The 19,624-nt window shown below is 47.5% G+C and overlaps 1 protein-coding gene across 1 annotated transcript in view; it reads right to left on the reverse strand.

Annotated features, from left to right (window-relative positions):
- CAMSAP2 (calmodulin regulated spectrin associated protein family member 2) overlaps positions 1-19,624 on the reverse strand; it is a 94,755-nt gene that overhangs the window by 74,237 nt on the left and 894 nt on the right. The window lies entirely within an intron of this gene.

Here is a 19,624-nt window from a genome sequence, read left to right on the forward strand (position 1 = left end):
TTTCAGGGACCCCAGGCCTCAACACCTGAGACTGTAACATCGCCTGCCCACCGTCCGCTGTCCCCTTGTCTGCCACTGCTGGCCTCTCCCACCCTGCTTGGCCTGTTGAGGGGCAGTGAGAGCTAAGGTTCAGGGAGAACCACCCTCAAACATCCCGAATGCCAGAAAACCCTGTTACTACACCACCTCCCTAACCACCTCCGTCCATTCCCACTGAAACCCTCCTGGGTGCCTGACCGATCTGACCCAGGGAGACAGATGGGCAGCGGAGCAACGGGACCAGTCTCTGAGTGTCTCTCTGGAGGCCAGTCTACCCCCCGGGAAAGAAGGTCCGGCGAGAATGAGCATCAGGCCCCCGAGGAAAGGCAGGCATCTGAGCAGCAGGCTCACGTGGAGCCGCAGTCACAGGACCCGGGCAGCCACCAGCCAGGCCTCGTCTGCCTTCTCCGGAGAGTCGGGGTTCACGGCCATCCACCGCCAACTTCAGAAGCTTCCTAAAGAGGCAGTTTTAGTGTAAGCTCAGGAATGTCACAGCACAAACAGAAGTCCAAAGAGCGTATTCACAAGTATTAATATACTCTGCAGCAATTTTACCTTAAAGCTTTTGAAAAGTCCAATCATTTAGAAAAATATTTTCATCAAACAATAGTATTATAATTACTGCACGTTCATTTTATATACCAGAATGGCCTCAGATAAGAAGATGACACCACCCTTATGGCAGAAAGTGAAGAGGAACTCAAAAGCCTCTTGATGAAAGTGAAAGAGGAGAGTGAAAAGGTTGGCTTGAAGCTCAACATTCAGAAAACAAAGATCATGGCATCTGGTCCCATCACTTCATGGGAAATAGTGGAAACAGTGTCAGACTTTATTTTTTGGGGCTCCAAAATCACTGCGGATGCTGATTGCAGCCAGGAAATTAAAAGACGCTTACTCCTTGGAAGGAAAGTTATGACCAGCCTAGATAGCATATTAAAAAGCAGAGACATTACTTTGCCAACCAAGGTCTGTCTAGTCAAGGCTATGGTTTTTCCCCGTGGTCATGTAAGGATGTGAGAGTTGGACTGTGAAGAGAGCTGAGCACCAAAGAATTGATGCTTTTGAACTGTGGTGCTGGAGAAGACTCTTGAGAGTCCCTTGGACTGCAAGGAGATCCAACCAGTCCATCCTAAAGGAGATCAGTCCTGGGTGTTCATTGGAAGGACTGATGCTAAAACTCAAACTCCAATACTTTGGCCACCTCATGAGACGAGTTGACTCACTGGAAAAGAGTCTGATGCTGGGAGGGATTGGGGGCGGGAGGAGACGGGGACGACAGAGAATGAGATGGCTGGATGGCATCACCGACTCGATGGACATGAGTTTGAGTGAACTCCGGGAGTTGGTGATGGACAGGGAGGCCTGGCGTGCTGTGATTCATGGGGTCGCGAAGAGTCGGACACGACTGAGCGACTGAACTGAACTGATGGCTTCTGGGGAATTCAAGGATTTAGAAATAATCCCTACACCCACGGACCTAATAATCTACAAACAGTCTGGACAGGTCAAGTCTGTCAATTCAGAAACTGGGGACAACACTAAGCAACAAACGACCCAGCACAAAATGAGCGAGACCAGGCATGCGCTTCAAGGTCAAAGCAGTGAGCACCACGGCAGGCTGACTTGACTGCATCCAGAAAAAGAGGAGGGGAAGAGCAAGCAGAAACTGCAATCAGGGGGGTAAAGAGGTCTCTACACAGGAGGGGATAGCGGGAAGAGGAGAGAAGACCCAACAACTCGGGTGGAGAAAGGGCTCCGGTAGGAGGACAGAAATGGTAGGGACCTAACAGAAGCAGAAGATATTAAGAAGAGGTGGCAAGAATACACAGAAGAACTGTACAAAAAAGACCTTCACGACCCAGATAATCCCAATGGTGTGATCACTCATCTAGAGCCAGACATCCTGGAACGTGAAGTCAAGTGGGCCTTAGAGAGCATCACTACGAACAAAGCTAGTGGAGGTGATGGAATTCCAGTTGAACTTTTTCAAATCCTGAAAGATGATGCTGTGAAAGTGCTGCACTCAATATGCCAGCAAATGTGAAAAACTCAGCAGTGGCCACAGGACTGGAGAAGGTCAGTTTTCATTCCAATCCCAAAGAAAGGCAATGCCAAAGAATGCTCAAACTACTGCACAATTGCACTCATCTCACGCACTAGTAAAGTCATGCTCCGAATTCTCCAAGCCAGGCTTCAACAATACTTGAACCGTGAACTCCCAGATGTTCAAGCAGGTTTTAGAAAAGGCAGAGGAACCAGAGATCAAATTGCCAACATCCGCTGGATCATGGAGAAAGCAAGAGAGTTCCAGAAAAACATCTTTTTCTACTTTAATGACTATGCCAAAGCCTCTGACTGTGTGAATCATAACAAACTGTGGAACATTCTGAAAGAGATGGGAATACCAGACCACCTGACCTGCCTCTTGAGAAATCTGTATACAGGTCAGGAAGCAACAGTTAGAACTGAACATAGAACAACAGACTGGTTCCAAATAGGAAAAGGAGTACGGTCAAGGCTGTATATTGTCACCCCGCTTATTTAACTTATATGCAGAGTACATCATAAGAAACGCTGGGCTGGAAGAAGCACAAGTTGGAATCAAGACTCCTGGGAGAAATATCAATAACCTCAGATATGCAGATGACACCACCCTTATGGCAGAAAGGGAAGAGGAACTAAAAAGCCTCTTGGTGAAAGTCAGAGGAGAGTGAAAAAGTTGGCTTAAGGCTCAACATTCAGAAAACTAAGATCATGGCATCTGGTCCCATCACTTCATGGGAAATAGATGGGGAAACAGTAGAAACAGTGTCAGACTATTTTTGGGGCTCCAAAATCACTGCAGATGGTGACTGCAGCCATGAAATTAAAAGATGCTTACTCCTTGGAAGGAAAGTTATGACCAACCTAGATAGCATATTAAAAAGCAGAGATATTACTTTGCCAACAAAGGTCTGCCTAGTCAAGGCTATGGTTTTTCCCGTGGTCATGTATGGATGTGAGAGTTGGACTGTGAAGAAAGCTGATCGCCGAAGAATTGATGCTTTTGAACTGTGGTGTTGGAGAAGACTCTTGAGAGTCCCTTGTACTGCAAGGAGATCCAACCAGTCCATCCTAAAGGAAATCAGTCCTGAATATTCATTGGAAGGACTGATGCTGAAGCTGAAACTCCAGTACTTTGGCCACCTGATGCAAAGAGCTGACTCACTGGAAAAGACTGTAATGCTGGGAAAAATTGAAGGTGGGAGGAGAAGGGAATGACAGAGGATGAGATGGTTGGATGGCATCATTGACTCAATGGACATGGGTCTGGGTGGACTCTGGGAGTTAGTGATGGACAGGGAGGCCTGGCGTGCTGCAGTCCACGGGGTCGCAAAGAGTCAGACACGACTGAGCGACTGAACTGAACAAGGAACTGCCGACAGTTTTAGAGGAGGAAAGTGACCCATTATGACTGATGTCTGGGACAGCTGATCTAATATTCAATACCGACGGTGATAAAAATCAGAGACAGAAGGCTGCAGAGACTAGGAAATGACGTAGGAAGGAGGCAGGGCAGCGATGCCAACAGGAAGAGAAGGGACAAACCCTGAGGGCCCAGGCACAAAGCAGAGAGAGGGGTCAGATGGCAGCCAGGGGTGATCAAGCAAAGAGGCGCATCACTGACAGAGGAAGGGAACCAGAGGAAGCACCCACTCCAGAAGCAGGCCCGTGACCTTAGCCCAGACGCGCTGAGTTTGGAACAACAGCAAAAATACCCAAGTGGAAACATCGGAGGGGCAACTGGGGATACTGGACTGTGGAAAGAGATCAAGAGTACATGGACCAATCTGGGATTTTGGAGGCATCTAAAAATATCATCCTCATTTAATAATTGAAAACTCTTTCCTTCCTTCAGAGCAGCATTAACCAACTATGAGCCAGCCTTAAACCTGGCAGACTCCACAGGGTGATGGTAAGCTTCGTCATAAAGTACAGAATGCAGGGTCAGTGTTCATTTAAATTGTTATCCCAGGAACTAAACGGAAGCTACCAGTAGAACAAATTTAAAAGTGAAATCATTTGACTTTAAGATTATTATAAAATGTATACATGATAGATTTTTTTCCTACAACAATGAAAAGTGACTAATGCAGGTAACTTGGTACCTAAACACCAGCTGTGCAAACTGACTGCTCGCCATCGGTTTACAAACTTTTCCACCCCTGCACATCCAATTCACGTTCATACACTACATTAACATCCTTCCCCACCCACGAGCTTCATTACAACTTGGTCAAACTATCAAATCAGACAATACACAGATAAGTACTAGGACTCTGCTAATGCTCAAAAAGGCCTTTGATGTGCAAGCACTGTCCTAAACATGCATTCTGTCTTTCAATACGAACAATCCTCTTGTCCCTATTTTATATATAAGGACTCAAGAAAGGTATTGTACCAAAGGTAGACAGCTGACAAATACAGAGTCTTAACTCTAAACCATGTAGCTAAACAGATTCAGAAATAATGATAGTCTGCCAGGATCACCAAACTGGAAGGTGGAAGAGGACAGCTTAGGGGCTATTTTCCTTGTGCTATGATGTACCCATAAGTCTAAGTTATGAAAGTGTAAGTTTCAAAAAGATTTCAATGCAAGGAAAGGGGAAAGGAGCACAGTGAGTCTCAGAATGTTTTAAGAATATGACAAAAACAGATTATTCCATCCCTAAAGAACACAAAACTGCATACTGACTATTGTAAAGTAGGTCACTTTTAAGAACAAGACTTCAAGAACTGCATATGCTGAAAAGACATCAACGTCATTCAAAAACGTCCATCATTTTGCAAACAGTATAAAACTGTCATTCCTTAAAAAAAGTTTGGAGTTGTATCACGTTTTAAGACAAACGAACTGAAACCGCACATTAGAAAATAAATAGGCAAAATCAAAGATAAGAAGTTTCACCCTCCCCCTCACCTCCAGAGTACAAGAAGATAAGAAATTAATACTTCAGAAAACTGAAACTCCACTCTGAGAATTGCAAAGGGGAAGAGACAAGTTTTTCTTGTGTACCAGGACTTAAGCAAGAACCTACCATGCTCATGTTATTATAAATAAATCCTGGCTAGAGCAAAGCTCTGAAATTCACAATCACCTGAAAGGCTTGGGCACAGGCAGAGAGTACAGAAACAATCTTGTTCAAAGCCCTTTATAGTTCTATAAAGCTGAGTTAGTACTAGTAATAGGTGCGTCCATACACCAGCAAATAATTCAAATTTCCTTAAACAGTGACTGGTTGCAGGGTATGAGGGGAATGTATTTCAGAAATGTCACTTCTCAGCCAGGGGAATGCAGTCTTAATTTCCAAATCTAAAAATTGTGTCTAAGACAATTACTAAGAATTTGTATCAAAAACTCCAAGTGAAAGTAAACCCTAGACCCTGAACTCTAAATTAAGCAAAAGACACAAAAATGGTCAGTAATATTAAAAAATAAATCCTAGTACCAGTAATCAAAGACTAAATTACAAAGAGTCTGCCTATCAAAATGATGAATAGTTGTTAAACCCACCATTGACAAGGAGGGACTCACCCAGGCCCAGGTCTCTTATGCCTGCGACTCACACCCCAGCAGCTCAGTGCCTGATGCACCCGGAGCATGCAGTGGACATCTGATGGTTGAAAATGTTGCTTTGTAAAATTTTAGTCATTGGCCTTGTTCTAAAGATATGCACAGATTTCAAATTTCTCCTCAAGGCCCAGATTCTGCATTAGCAATCCCCATTTACTCCTCGTATCTGCTTTAAAAGCCCTGAGAATTCCCTCTAGGCCACCTGACTTCTGCAGCGGCATTCCCTCTCAAAACCTGACTGGTTTTCAGTTAGCCTACTTCACCAGCAGCAGGAGGCAGCACAGCAGAGTGGGGAAGGCTGGCACTCTGAAGTCCTGTCTTACTTGATGGGGGCCCCTGAGTGCAGTCATCCCCTCCCCTAGTTCAGGCCACCCTCCGCTGCCCACATGTGTCACGTGTCCACCTCCCGGGCTCTGGACCTCAACTTGTGCCCCTCCCGGCCGGGTGGCGCACCACAGACACTGAGTCTCTGGGCTCCAAGCCACCCAGTCGGCCCTCATCCTCCTCCCGCGGGGGCCCCAAACCCCCGTCCCATCAGTCACCCTGTTTTCATGACTGCTGTCCCATGATATCCGGGTCTGCTGTTCCCCCCTCACCGCGGACTCCATGAGAGCGGGCCTTTCCCCATCCTCAGCATCAGTACCCAGAAGGGTGCCTGGAGCACAGCATGGGCAGGGGCTCCCCGTCCCTCCACACTGCACCCCAGGTGTGAAGTTCCCACCCCACCCCTCCCACTGCCCTGAGAGACACAGGGCCTCTTCCGAGCTGCAGATCCTCACCAGCCTCCAGGACACAGGGAAACCTCAACCCCAAGACCAGAGCCAGGTTCCTGGGCAATAGGGGCGGTATCGCACACGGCGAGGGGAAGGTGAGGGCGAGCTCCGTGGAGCTGGCCTTGGATGGGAAGTGTCAGTGTGAGCACACAGCGAGTGACATGCACCTGTGACGGCGACAGAGTGCCCAAGCTGCAGGTCACGTCTGCTGAACCCCAGCAGCAGCAAGAGTGCACCTCCAACCTGGTCTCTAAAACCCTCCCACGAAAGCAACCAGGACTCCTCCAGAAGTGGCTGCTTCCTCCCGAGCTGGAACAGCGAAGTGCACGCTCAGCTAAGGATGTGGGTGTGCGTGCGCATGCCAGGTAGCATCAGAGCCAACAAGTGAGGGGACCGTGTCAGCTCGCAGGACTCCACGGGGAGGAGGTTCCGATCGGCCAAACCGGAGACAGCCTGGACATCAAATAATAATGACAACAAAGGATTACAACCCACCTGAACAGACAAAAACGTCCATCCTGATGGAAGCAAATAAATGAATAAGTGTGTGAAAGAAAAAGAAGGGAAAACTCTTCCTTGTACCAGAATATCAACTAAAAATGGGATAAAGTAAACGGGGTAATAACTGACTCAAGCAAGGATCATTGTGGGTGCTAAGTCGGTGGGCCAAAGTTTGATAAACAGGATGTTTCAAATTCTCTCCCTGCAAATTGCTTCTTAATTAAAAATGGAAAATAATTTCATAATGGAGAAAAGTAGCAGACACCACCGAAAGCAAGAGATCAAAGCCTGGACTTGCCTGGTGGCACACTGGATAAGACCCCACCTGCCAATGCAGGGGACACAGGCTTCGATCCCCGGTCTGGGAAGATTTCACACGCCGAGGGGGAACAACTAAGCCCTGCACCACAACCCCTGAAGCCCGCACGCTCCAGGGCCCTCGAGACACAACCCTGAGCCCGCGCGCTCCAGGGCCCTCGAGACACAACCCTGAGCCCGCGCGCTCCAGGGCCCTCGAGACACAACCCTGAGCCCGCGCGCTCCAGGGCCCTCGAGACACAACCCTGAGCCTGCGCGCTCCAGGGCCCTCGAGACACAACCCTGAGCCCGCGCGCTCCAGGGCCCTCGAGACACAACCCTGAGCCCGCGAGCTACAGTTCCTGAGGCCCGCACAGCAAGAGCCCGAGCTCCACAAGAGAAGCACTGCGGCTAGAGCGCTCCCAGGCAGCAACAGAGACCCAGCATGGTCAGACTAAATAGACTGCTTTTCTTAGAGAGATTAAAGTCCACCTCACCCACTGAGCGCGCACCGTGTGCCTCTGACACGACCCACTGGAAACACAGCACCCCTTCTGTGGTCATCCTGCCCGAACTGCGTAACTTGACTCTATCATGAAGACATGTCTGACAGATCCAAATCGAGGGACCTTCTGTAAAATAAGTGGCCTACTGTTTTTCTAAGCTAAAAACACATTTTAATAAAGGAAACAAATGGACACTGCAGGCTCAGACATTCTGGGGGTGCTGAGAGCTGGGACTTCCCACGTCTCCCCTGCCCCCAGCCTCACTGTGTGTGAAAGAGGGGGTCAGCCGTCCGATCCTGGGAGGACAGAGGGTGGGGGACCAGAGGGCGGGGCTGCCCAGCTGCCTGGTGGTTCCCCTCGGGTGCTTCCTGGGTGTCCTGGCCCAGACCTCTAGGAAGGCAGGGCGGGCGCCAGGCAGGGGGCACCCAGGTGCGCCTGCCATGAGACACAAGGACGAGAGAAGGGCTGGGGGGCGGGAGGGAAGGAGAGGAGACACCAGAGGACAAGAGGGAAGAAAGCCAAAGATGGGAGGGGTGCAGGGAAGCGTCGCAGCTCCCGGGTCTCCATCGCCTCCTGTCCGGGTGGCGGTCTGTGCACTGGTTCTTCTTACTGCCTGGGGGCTCCTGCTGGGACACTGCCAGCAGCCAGACCCCACCACGGCGGGCAGAGGACCAGGGGTGGAGGCGGCCCTGTGGGGACCAGCCTCCTGTGCCGGGGGCACAGGCAGGGACCTGACGCCCAGCCCCGCACGCTGGGGTGCGCAGGCTTCACCACGCCAGCATCCTGAAGACAAGGACGGGTTACAGAGCCGACAGGGACAAGTCAGTTGAACGCGGCGCACGATCCCGGGTGGCTCTGGGAAGAGAGGAAAGTAGCAGCAAAGGATACTGAGACAATGGCAGAGTTGAACGTGGGATTAGATGACACAACGTGGGATTAGATGACACAACGTCGAGCTAAATTTCCTGATTCTTAAAATTTCCAGATTATCTGAGACCTACCATTCATCTTAGGAGGCAGCCTGAAGCATTTAGGGGTAGAGGATACAGTGTCTCTAATTTATTCTCAAACAAAATATTATATATGTACACACACATGTACTTGTGCCAGGGAAAGGGAATCATAGAACAAACGGGACAAAAGGTCAACCAGCTGATAGCTCTGGGTGAAGGGTAATCGGGAGCTCCTCGCACTACTTTTAGACATTTGAAATTATGCTGAGAAAAGCCATGAAACCTCAAAACACTCCAAATCAATCTTCTCCCAGTGTTCCTTACATCAGAGACCCACAGCACCACCCCAGGGCACAAGCCTGGGGCCTGGGAGTCATCGCTGCCGCCCCCCGCCCCTCAGGCCCCAGCCCAAACCCATTGCCACACAGGACCCAAAGCCCTCCCTTCTCACAGTCCCCACAGCCTCCGAGTCCCGGCCTCAGGGCTTTTCATCCCAACTCCAGCATCACATTTCGAAAACGCCAATTGTTCAGCACTCAGCATCAGGTCTCTCCTACATTTGTCTCTGCAGTGTTCACTCTTGCCCTGCTCCAAACCATCCTCTACTGTAGCCAGAAGCTGCTTATTCCCATGGGCAAACCTAACCGAGTCACACCCCACACCAAGCCTCCGGGCTTTCAGGATGTCAGCTTCTTCACGGACTCAGCGCCTTCCTCTGACCCCCAAGAACAGCCTCTGACACCACGGCCGCCACCGCTCAAAGTGCTCTTTCTCCCTGCTCTTCTCTCCCTTCCAGATTCTCGGGGGCCAGTGACCCATCACTTTGGTCCAATTTCCCCTCAGTAAAGGGAAAGAACAGAGCAGTTATCCTGCCTTTCCTGTACCTTAGAAAATGTACTTTTACTTTAAAGACTATTCAGTTCTACTAAAAAAGTGCATATGTTTGTAAAATAGATGTGAAAACGTTAAAGATATTTGAAGTATAGGTAACTACTAGGAAATAAAACGTCTGCTAGCCATAGACAGAACTCAAGGAATGTACGGTGTAAAGGTGCGTGGTCAGCAGCATATGTACATTAAACACAGAAAGGCAACACTGCTGTTCAGTCGCTCTGTCGTGTCCGACGCTTTCCAACCCCGTGGACGACAGCACGCCAGGCCTCCCCGTCCTTCACTACCTCTCAGAGTTTGCTCAATTCATGCCCACCGAGTCAGCGATGCCATCCAGCCATCCCGTCCCTCTGCCGCCCTCTTCTGTCTTCACTTTCTGCCAGCATGAGGGTCTGTTCCAATGAGTCAGCTCTTCGCATCAGGTGGCCAAAGTATTGCTGCTTAAGCTTTAGCATCAGTCCTTCCAATGAATATTCAGGACTGATTTCCTTTAGGATTGACTGGTTTGATCTCCTTGCTGTCTAAGGGACTCTCAAGAGTCTTCTCCAACACCACAGTTCAAAAGTATCAATTGTTTGGTGCTCAGCCTTCTTTATGGTCCAACTCTCACAGCTGTACATGACTACTGCAAAAATTATAGCTTTGAAGTATACGGATCTTGGTCAGCAAAGTGATGTCTCTGCTTTTTAATATGCTGTCTAGGTTTGTCATAGCTTCCCTTCCAAGGAGCAACTGTCTTTTAATTTCATAGCTTCAGTCACCATCCACAGTGATTCTGAACTCCAGGAAAATAAAGTCTGTCACTGTTTCCACTTTTTCCTCTGCTATTTGCCATGGAGTGACGGGACCAGATGCCATGATCTTAGTTTTTTAAATGTTAAGTTCTAAGCCAGCTTTCTCACTCTCCCCTTCACCCTCATCAAGAGGGTCTTTAGTTCCTCTTCGCTTTCTGCCATTAAGGTAGTATCATCTGCATATCGGACGTTTTTGATATTTCTCCCAGAAATCTTGATTTCAGCTCATGATTCATCCAGCCTGGCATTTTGCATGATGTACTCTGCATATAAGTTAAATAAGCAGGGTGACAATATACAGCCTTGATGTACTCCTTTCCCAATTTGGAACCAGTCAGTTGTTCCATGTCTGGTTCTAACTGTTGCTTCTTGATCCACATACAGGTTTCTCAGGAGGCAGGTAAGGTGGTCTGGTATCCCCATCTCTTTAAGAATTTTCAATGAAGCAGATGTTTTTCTGGAACTCCCTTGCTTTCTCCATGATCCAACGGATGTTGCCAATTTGATTTCTGGTTCCTCTGCCTTTTCTAAATCCAGTTAGTACATTTCGAAGTTCTTGGCTCAGGTACTGCTGAAGCCTAGCTTGAAGGATTTTGAGTGTGGTAGCATGAAAGGAGTGAAACGCGTGCAACTGTGCCATCGTATGAGCATTCTTTAGCATTGCCCTTCTTTGGGACTGAAATGAAAACTGACCTTCTCCAGTCCTGTGGCCACTGATGAGTTTTCCAAACTTGCTGACAACTCAGTGCAGTACTTTAACAGCATCACCTTGTAGGATTTTAAATAGCTCAGCTGGAATTCCATAAATATTTATGATACATTAAAAATGCATGGGACTAAACAAACAACAGGCAATGAACACTGCAAATACATGAACACTTCAGTCTGCATGCTTAAGTGAGCCGCCCGCTGGAGATACTCACTCTGGCCTGCGCATCCCCTGCCCTAGAAGCACGAGGCCCACACTGATGCGTCAGGCTTCCCGACATGCCTGATGCATGGGGAAGCTGTGGCAAGCATGCTGTCCCTTGCATTCCTGATGGAGCGAGTGTGTGGCCTGTGTCACTGTGGGCCTCCGTGTTCCAACCTCAGCTCTGACGGGGTGACCACACCACCGGTAGGTGAGGCTGCTATAGCAGAAAGCAATGGACAAAGCTCAGGATGGGGAGCAGGGGGTCCGCTCTGCCCTACACGTGTCAGCCTGCCCCACCTTTCCCTAGCTTCTCACTGCAACCTGATGGAGCAAACCATGTGACACAGCACTCTGACCTGGTTTGTGAGCTTTTCTGCTCCAGGACCTTTGGGGTGGGTGCCTGGCAGTGCACCAGGAGGCTAGGGTTCATCGAGGAAATCTGCCCCCCAGGGTACCCAGACACTTAATTCAGGGAAGAATATTCCAAGTAACAAATGAAGTCATGACAGAAAGAGAAATAACTAGACATTAAGTGCCTCCTGGTGGAAGTACACAAATCTATGAAGTATGCACACACAAAAAATCAAACATGAATCCATCTAATTCTCTAAATTTAGCTGTCAGTGTATAAGAAATACAGAGGGCCAAAAAAAAAAAAAAAAAAGGGGGGAGAGAGAGAGAGAACAAATTGCAAAGATGGCCCTAATTCGATACTGACTGGAACAAATGACCTGGAAGACAAAGGAACTGAGCACACGAGCGGGGAGGCAGAGAGGCATGCTGACGGCAGGGAGCCCCGTAACAGAGGGAACACACACCCAGCACTGGCTGCGCTACTCAAAACGGCCAAGGCGGGGAAGCAGCCAGGACGTCCGCTGACACAGGGATGTGTTCAGAGGATGTGGCACACACATCCCAGGGAGTGTTACTTAGCCACAGAAAGAAAAGAGACTGTCTGTGAAGAGACACGCATGGACCTAGAGACCGTCACACAGTGAAGGAAGCCAGAAAGAGGACAGACTGAACTGGAGCACACATGTGGGGTCTAGAAAACGGTGCAAAGAGAAACAGCGACGCAGACAGAGACAAACGCAGGGACACTGCGGACGGGAGGGGAGGGGAGGGGTGAACTGGGAGACTGGGACGGACACGTACACACTATTGATACTGCGCAGAAGACAGGTAACCGCCGAGACCTGCTGTGAGCGCGGGAGCGCAACTCGGCGGACAGAGGGGTTTCCACGGCAGGAGCTAACACAACACTGCCAAGCAACTAACACCAATAAAAAAAGAAAGGGAGCCCCTGACTTCTGGAGACACTCGTACATTTATTGATGAAATGACTGGATGCCAGGGATTTGCTCCAAATAACGGCCAAGGGGACAGATAAATCAAGGTTGGCCATGAGCTGCTGACTGTGGAGGTTGGGTAAAGAGTACACAGAAGTTTATTGTTGATGTATGTATCTGAGATCTTCTACCACTGAGCGGCTTTGTCTGTTTACAGAGAAAAGAAGGCAGGAAGAGAAGAGCGGAGCACTTTCTGTGATGCTGGGAAGAGCCCTGGCCTGTGTGGGACGTGAGAGGACCCTGGAGCAGAGGCCATTCCTAAGTTAAAAAAAAAAAAAAAATCACTCTTAACACTCCCCACAATATCATCTTTCCTTCTCTGTGTCCAGCCCACTTCCCACTAAATCTGCCTTCTTGTACCTCTGGACTCGTGAATCTATGCCTGTCTCACCTATTCAAAAAATACGAGGTGTCAAAAGTAAAATTTCAAGGACTTACTGTCAAGCCCTCTAAACCCCCCCCAAAAAAAGTGGAGATAGCTTAAAAAAAAAAAAGGATACTTCTGTTGTTTCAGAATCTGTTACAATACAAAATTCTACAAAATGCACCAATCAGAGAAAAATCTACAAGTCAGCAATCTTGTAATTTGAATGTTATTAAAAAAAAAGAGAGAGAGAATGGAAAACAAGAAGTAGCCGAAAGAGAATCTTGAAAGAAGCAGTAAAATGCCAGCAGAAAAAATGAAACCATCTACTTTGAAACTTTCCTTTGCTGAGGACAAATGTCTTTTCAGATATATTTTACTTCAAGAGCCTAAAGTACTTAAAAATTGCTCGTACTCCCCATTTTAGAGCTAGAAAGTGGTTTGAAGGAGTGAGCAGGGAGTGGGCGCTGCTAAAATCCTATGACGCACAGGCTGCTGCCCACACCAAAGAAGGATCCAGCGAGCCATGCTGCAGTGGAGACCCCTGCCTCACAGTTGTAAACGAAGAAACAAACACAGTATCTACTTAATAGGGTTGTTCTCAGAATTAAAAAAATAATGCATATAAAATGCTCAAAACTATACCTGACACAAAGTATGTGTTCAATAAATTATAGTAGCTTTCTAAAAAAATCTAATCTGCCTAGGATAATTTACTTATCTACTAAATAAACACCGAATTCCTTAACGTGGCCCCTCAAGCACTCCCAACTTACCTTTCAAGCTGGATCTCCTGCACTCAGCACAGAGGCCTCCTGCAACGCTCAGGTCTCTGCTGCTGTGCTGACACACCTGGCTCTGGGCTCCCTGCCTGCACACAAACCGTGGGCTCTGCCTGCTATGCCTACTCTCCACTCGGCCCGCCTCCCTCCCCGGTCCCCACCACAGACCGCTGAGAATGCCAGAGCCCTCCACGGTGCCCCCAGCTCCTCCCCTTCCCCAGGACACTGGCCAGTTACGCAGCTGCAGGATTTTTCCTGAACTCTGCTATGGTTACACACTGACCGTACCTCTGTACTAGAGTACAAGCTCTCAGAAGACAGGCCCGGTTTTCACACCTGCAGCCTCTGACCCAGCTAAGAAGACCACCCACTGGAAACTTTCCCCTTCCAGGGCCTCAGTGTTTTTACACTTTCCTAACTCTACTCCTAACTCAGATTGCTCTAATTCCGGCTTCTCTTTCTCAGCCTCCTCCCGAAACTACTCAGTGTTCGCTACCCCAGACTCTGTCTCAAATCTGCTCCTCCCTCTCTGTGTCATCTCCTTCCCAGTTCAATGACACTTCATACACAGAAGATTCCCAAATTGCTATTTTGTAGCCTCGCCTGGTCAACCCTCCTCCATACCCACATTTACAGCTGCCTGCCTTATTGGATTTCTCAGATAACGGATTTGGCCAACACGTTAAGCTCAAGGTCCCCCAGAACAAAGCTGACTTCCCCTTCCCACTGGCCGCTCCCCGCTCAGCCAACGGCAGCTGACTCACCCTTCCAGTCACCAACAGCAAAGCTCAAGTAACCCCGTTCTCCTTACAACCTCAGGTTACCTCGCCCCCTCCCCAGGCATTCCAAATTCAGCCCTTTGGAAACACCAGGGACTAGGTCTCGGCAGTGTTTTTTCTGTCTTTGCCTCTTTTCCATTAATCCGACTCCTACCCACACAGGACAGTGGTAAAGAGGGCAGCTGAAAACAGGCACAGAACACACGGCTGTCCACTGGGTGGTGTGGGGTGAGGCCCTGAACCCCGGGGCCTCATTTCCTCATGAGTGACCCCGCACAGCTTCCACCTCTCCAGGCTGTTATGAGGGCCAAAACAAGATGGAACACAGAAAGAGACGACCCACAGGAAGAACTCAATAAACACCACCAGCGCTCCACGCTGCCACCTCAGCTCTCCCAGCCTCACGCCCGGACACCTGCGAGAACTTCCCAAACCGGCCTCTCTGCTCCAGGCTCCCTTCACCACAGTGCTGGCCACTGAGATCACAACTTCACACACGCATGAGAGTCGGGTCTCATGCAGGATTTTGACAAAATGTATTGGGATACACAAAGAAACATAATAAGGAGTATTTATAGTATCAGATAAAAAAGCATATTAAATAAAAATAGCAGATAAATAGTATATTAAAAAGCAGAGACATTACTTTGCCAACAAAGATCCATCTAGTCAAAGCTATGATTTTTCCAGTAGTCATGTATGGATGTGAGAGTTGGACCATAAAGAAAGCTGAGTGCAGAAGAATTGATGCGTTTGAACTGTGGAGTTAGAGAAGACTCTTGAGAGTTCCTTGGACTGCAAGGAGATCCAACCAGTCCATCCTAAAGGAAACCAGTCTTGAATATTCATTGGAAGGACTGAGGCTGAAGCTGCAATACTTTGGCCACCTGATGCAAAGAACTGACTCATTAGAAAAGACCCTGATGCTGGGAAAGATTGAAGGCAGGAGGAGAAGGGGACGAAAGAGGATGAGATGGCTGGATGGCATCACCGACTCAGTGGACACTGGGCAAGCTCCGGGAGCTGGTGAGGCCTGGCATGCTGCAGTCCATGGGGTCACAAAGAGCTGGACACGAGTGAGCGACTGAACTGATAATAGCAAATGGGCTTCCCAGGTGGCATTATTGGTAAAGAACCTGGCTGTCAGTGTAAGAGACATAAGAGATACAGGTTTGACCCCTGAGTCCAGAAGAGGGCAACCCATTCCAGTATTCTTGCCTGGAGAATCCCATAGACAGAGGAGCCTGGTGGGCTACAGTCCACGGTGTCGCAAAGAGTTGGACACGCCTGAAGTGACTTAGCACACACACAGCAGCAGATGGTTTTATGCTCTGCTATACATTCTGGCCACCTCATGGACGAGTTGACTCACTGGAAAAGACTCTGATGCTGGGAAGGGTTGGGGGCGGGAGGAGAAGGGGATGACCAAGAATTAGATGGCTGGATGGCATCACCGACTCTGTGGACATGAGTTTGAGTGAACTCCGGGAGTTGGTGATGGACAGGGAGGCCTGGCGTGCTGTGATTGATGGGGTCGTGGAGAGTCGGACACGACTGAGCGACTGAACTGAACTGAACTGATACATTCTGCAGTTCACGCCACACATTACATGGTACGAAAGGGAGAACGGCAGTTGATAATGCTGAAATGATAAAGCGACACCAGGAAGTGGGTCTGAAGTTCTGTGTGAAGAACAAACGCTAGCAATTCCCTGGCGGTCCAGTGGTTAGGACTCTAGTGTTAGGGTAAAGAAGAGGCATTTTCACTGCCATTGCCCAGGTTACACGATCAAGAAAAAAGAACTCCAAATGTGAGAACTTTGCAAACTTAAAGCAAAGTTATACACTGCAAAAATGGGTGAAAGTGAAAGAAAGTGGAGTCGCTCAGTCGTGCCCGACGCTTTGCGACCCCATGGACTATAGCCTACCAGGCTCCTCTGTCCATGGGATTTTCCAGGCAAGAGTACTGGAGTGGGTTGCCATTTCCTTCTCCAGGAGATCTTCCCGACCCAGGGATTGAACCCAGGTCTCCCGCATTGTAGGCAGACACTTTGCCATCTGAGCCACCAGGGGTGAAGCTATTCAAATACACCAGACACAGCACAGTTCAACTGTCCCTTCTGCAATTTGTTTAAAGTAATTAGAGCATCTTACCTGCTTACTGACTAAAATTCACCTAAACAAACTTGTTCTTCATTTGATCAACATTGTATCTGCCTCCTGCCACAAAACAAACTTTTAAGATTTGGGTTATCTGGAACATTTTCAGTGTAAAGAAAAAGAATATAATTCTAATCTCTAAGTAAATACTCCATCTGCTTTCTAGGTATTACAATGCCAGTGCTTTATTTATTTTTTAAAGTTCAATAACTTCATTCTATGCCCACAATTGATTTCCAGCTATCATCTTAAATGAGTTTTCCAATATACAGTTCTAAATTTTAATTTAATATGTCAAAAGTTAGAAAGTTTTTCACAGAAAAAGACTAAATCAGCACCTGAGAATCCTACATGCCATCGTTAAAGAAGGGATGTTCATAAGTCGTAACTTAAAAAGGGAGCTAGTGTTTTGAATGATTCACTGAATACCACTAGGCAATACCTCTGAAATATGCTGTCTACTAACACCTGCCATAAAATAGTGTCTGCAACAAATGAAGAAAATTTACATCCAAAGAAATGAAACCTTACCTTTTTTCTACTCACCCCATATAAATTTATACTTTGAAAGAATGTTGAATAAGAATATACAAAATATACATACATAACTTTCTTAATAATACACTAATTTCTCCTTACTAAGTGACTTTCTTATGGTTTTTTTAAGCTTGTTTTTCATTCCATTTTGAATATGACTTTTATCCATGTCAATCGCTGCCAACAATATAAGTGCCAACATCATTCATCTGAGAGTAATATCTGCCATTATTTAAAGGGAATAAATAAGCAAATAAGACTTTTAGCATGTGCTATATGGACACTTTGCACACCTGGCAGACAACAGGCTTATCCTGCAAAGTGGCGGAAGGAGTAAAGCCCTGCAGGGCCCGGCAGATGTTTAATCTTGAGCAAACGGGTCTGAGCTCGTTCCCTCATCTGTGAAATGAGAACACTGTCTTTCTAGAGGGATGCTGTGGGACTAACAGAGCAAAGCGTTCGAAGCATCAGACACAGAAGAGGTGTGCCTGCTCCACCCACACCCAACCCTTCAGAGTCAGACACTCAAGTCAAAGCTCGTGTCTGCCCTTACTCAAAGCGTGACCCAGGGGAAGCTGTTTAACCTCTCTCTGCACTGGGGACCTCTCATTTTTAGATGAGGAGCAGGCTACCTACCTCACAGAGCTACCATGGGCCCCGAGCGTACAAGAGAACGCACAGCATCTCACATGCCTCCCACACACAACACATTCCACGGGTGCTCTGCTTCTTCCTCTTCTCTTCTCCTCCAAGCAGGTTCCACGCCTGCTCCTCAAGAGGCCCAGGATCTAGTAAACCTGCCTGACACGTTCCCAGAGAGCAGGCCTTTTTCTGGTCAGGAAGCCTCATGAATCCAGGGCAACATGGACATCTGCACTACAAAACTCTTTTCAGTTTCAGTAGGAAAGAAAATATTTTTGCTATCCCCTCTGCATTCCACTTTGTACACACTGCTTTTCCACAGAGGTGGAAATACAAATTTCCCTTTTTCCATCTTTTCTAAATACTTAAATAGCTTCCATTTCTTCTCTAAATGGCTATTAGCTTCAGTAGTGTCGGAAAACAAAAACATTCTAACACTTCGTGTTTGCTCCCAGGTGTTACTCTACACATTCAGTTTCAACAAAATCTCTAAGATCTAAATTATTTCAAAGTAAACTTTTTTATTATATTTACTCCTGACGCCAGTTTTAAAACCCTTAACATCTTCCTACTTCAATACAAAGCATGAGAATTCAAATAAAACAAAAGCTGTCATAAACATCAAATCACGGTAAAGTGAAGTTTCCCTCAAAAGTAATTCAAATAATTTTCTAAACACTGAGAGTCATTTGCTAGTTAACTAAATATGCAGTCCTGCTAGTCACCTGTGTTTGTATTCAGCTGTGTATGTTTGAACAGTTCAGTTCAGTTCAGTCGCTCAGTCGTGTCCGACTCTTTGCGACCCCATCAATCACAGCACGCCAGGCCTCCCTGTCCTTCACCAACTCCCGGAGTTCACTCAAACTCATGTCCACAGAGTCGGTGATGCCATCCAGCCATCTCATTCTCTGTCGTCCCCTTCTCCTCCCGCCCCCAACCTTTCCCAGCATCAGAGTCTTTTCCACAGTTAAGAATGAATTAAACCATTTACTCACATATTCTCATGGCCCTAAAACTGGAAATAACCCATCCTCTTCCCCTCAAAAAACAAACAAACCTGTATTTAACATCTGGAGAAAAGTCTGTAAATACTAAGAAACTTTTCAATAGATATTTTACATATCCAAAATTTATTAACTAGGGCACAGAAATCTTACAGAATGACTCAGAGCTATCAGATGAAATCACCTTCACGGAAAAATCTCCGAGTGAAGGGCTAAATCTTTCAGAGCTCCACAACAGGGGCTCCTAAAGCACCAGCCAAGGAATTACCCAGGAGGCCTTTTCCTGTTATTTTGCAAAGACTGGGTGAAGGCGGGAGTGTCCGACTTCCACTGCACATACAGTTTGTGTCAACAGCACATGCCCTCAAAAACTCTATTAAAAAAAATTTTAAAAATTCCCACAGTAGGGAGTTGTTGTTTCTCTTAATTTATGAAGCCAAAATGTTTGGAAAAAGGAATGTGTCTGAACACGAAATGAAAACACTACGTGACAGTCAGAAAGCTAAATACTGGGTTTAAATAACTGGTCTAACAGAGCCTGGACCGTGTACAGGAAGACACAGGCTTAAAGAAGGACCACAAAAACTAAAAACCTGCACTCGGCCGGGGGCCACCGTACAGCCCACGGAGCCTGACTCGCAGCCATGGTTACAAATGTCAGAATCAATGTAGTCTGTGTGCCAGCCACCTCCTTCCAATAATAACGAAACCAACTCAGATTTCTCG

The sequence above is a fragment of the Moschus berezovskii genome, chromosome 17 (genome assembly GCF_049115385.1).
Source record: "Moschus berezovskii isolate FMDL1 chromosome 17, NW_MosBer_1.0, whole genome shotgun sequence".
NCBI classification, from domain to species: domain Eukaryota; kingdom Metazoa; phylum Chordata; class Mammalia; order Artiodactyla; family Moschidae; genus Moschus; species Moschus berezovskii.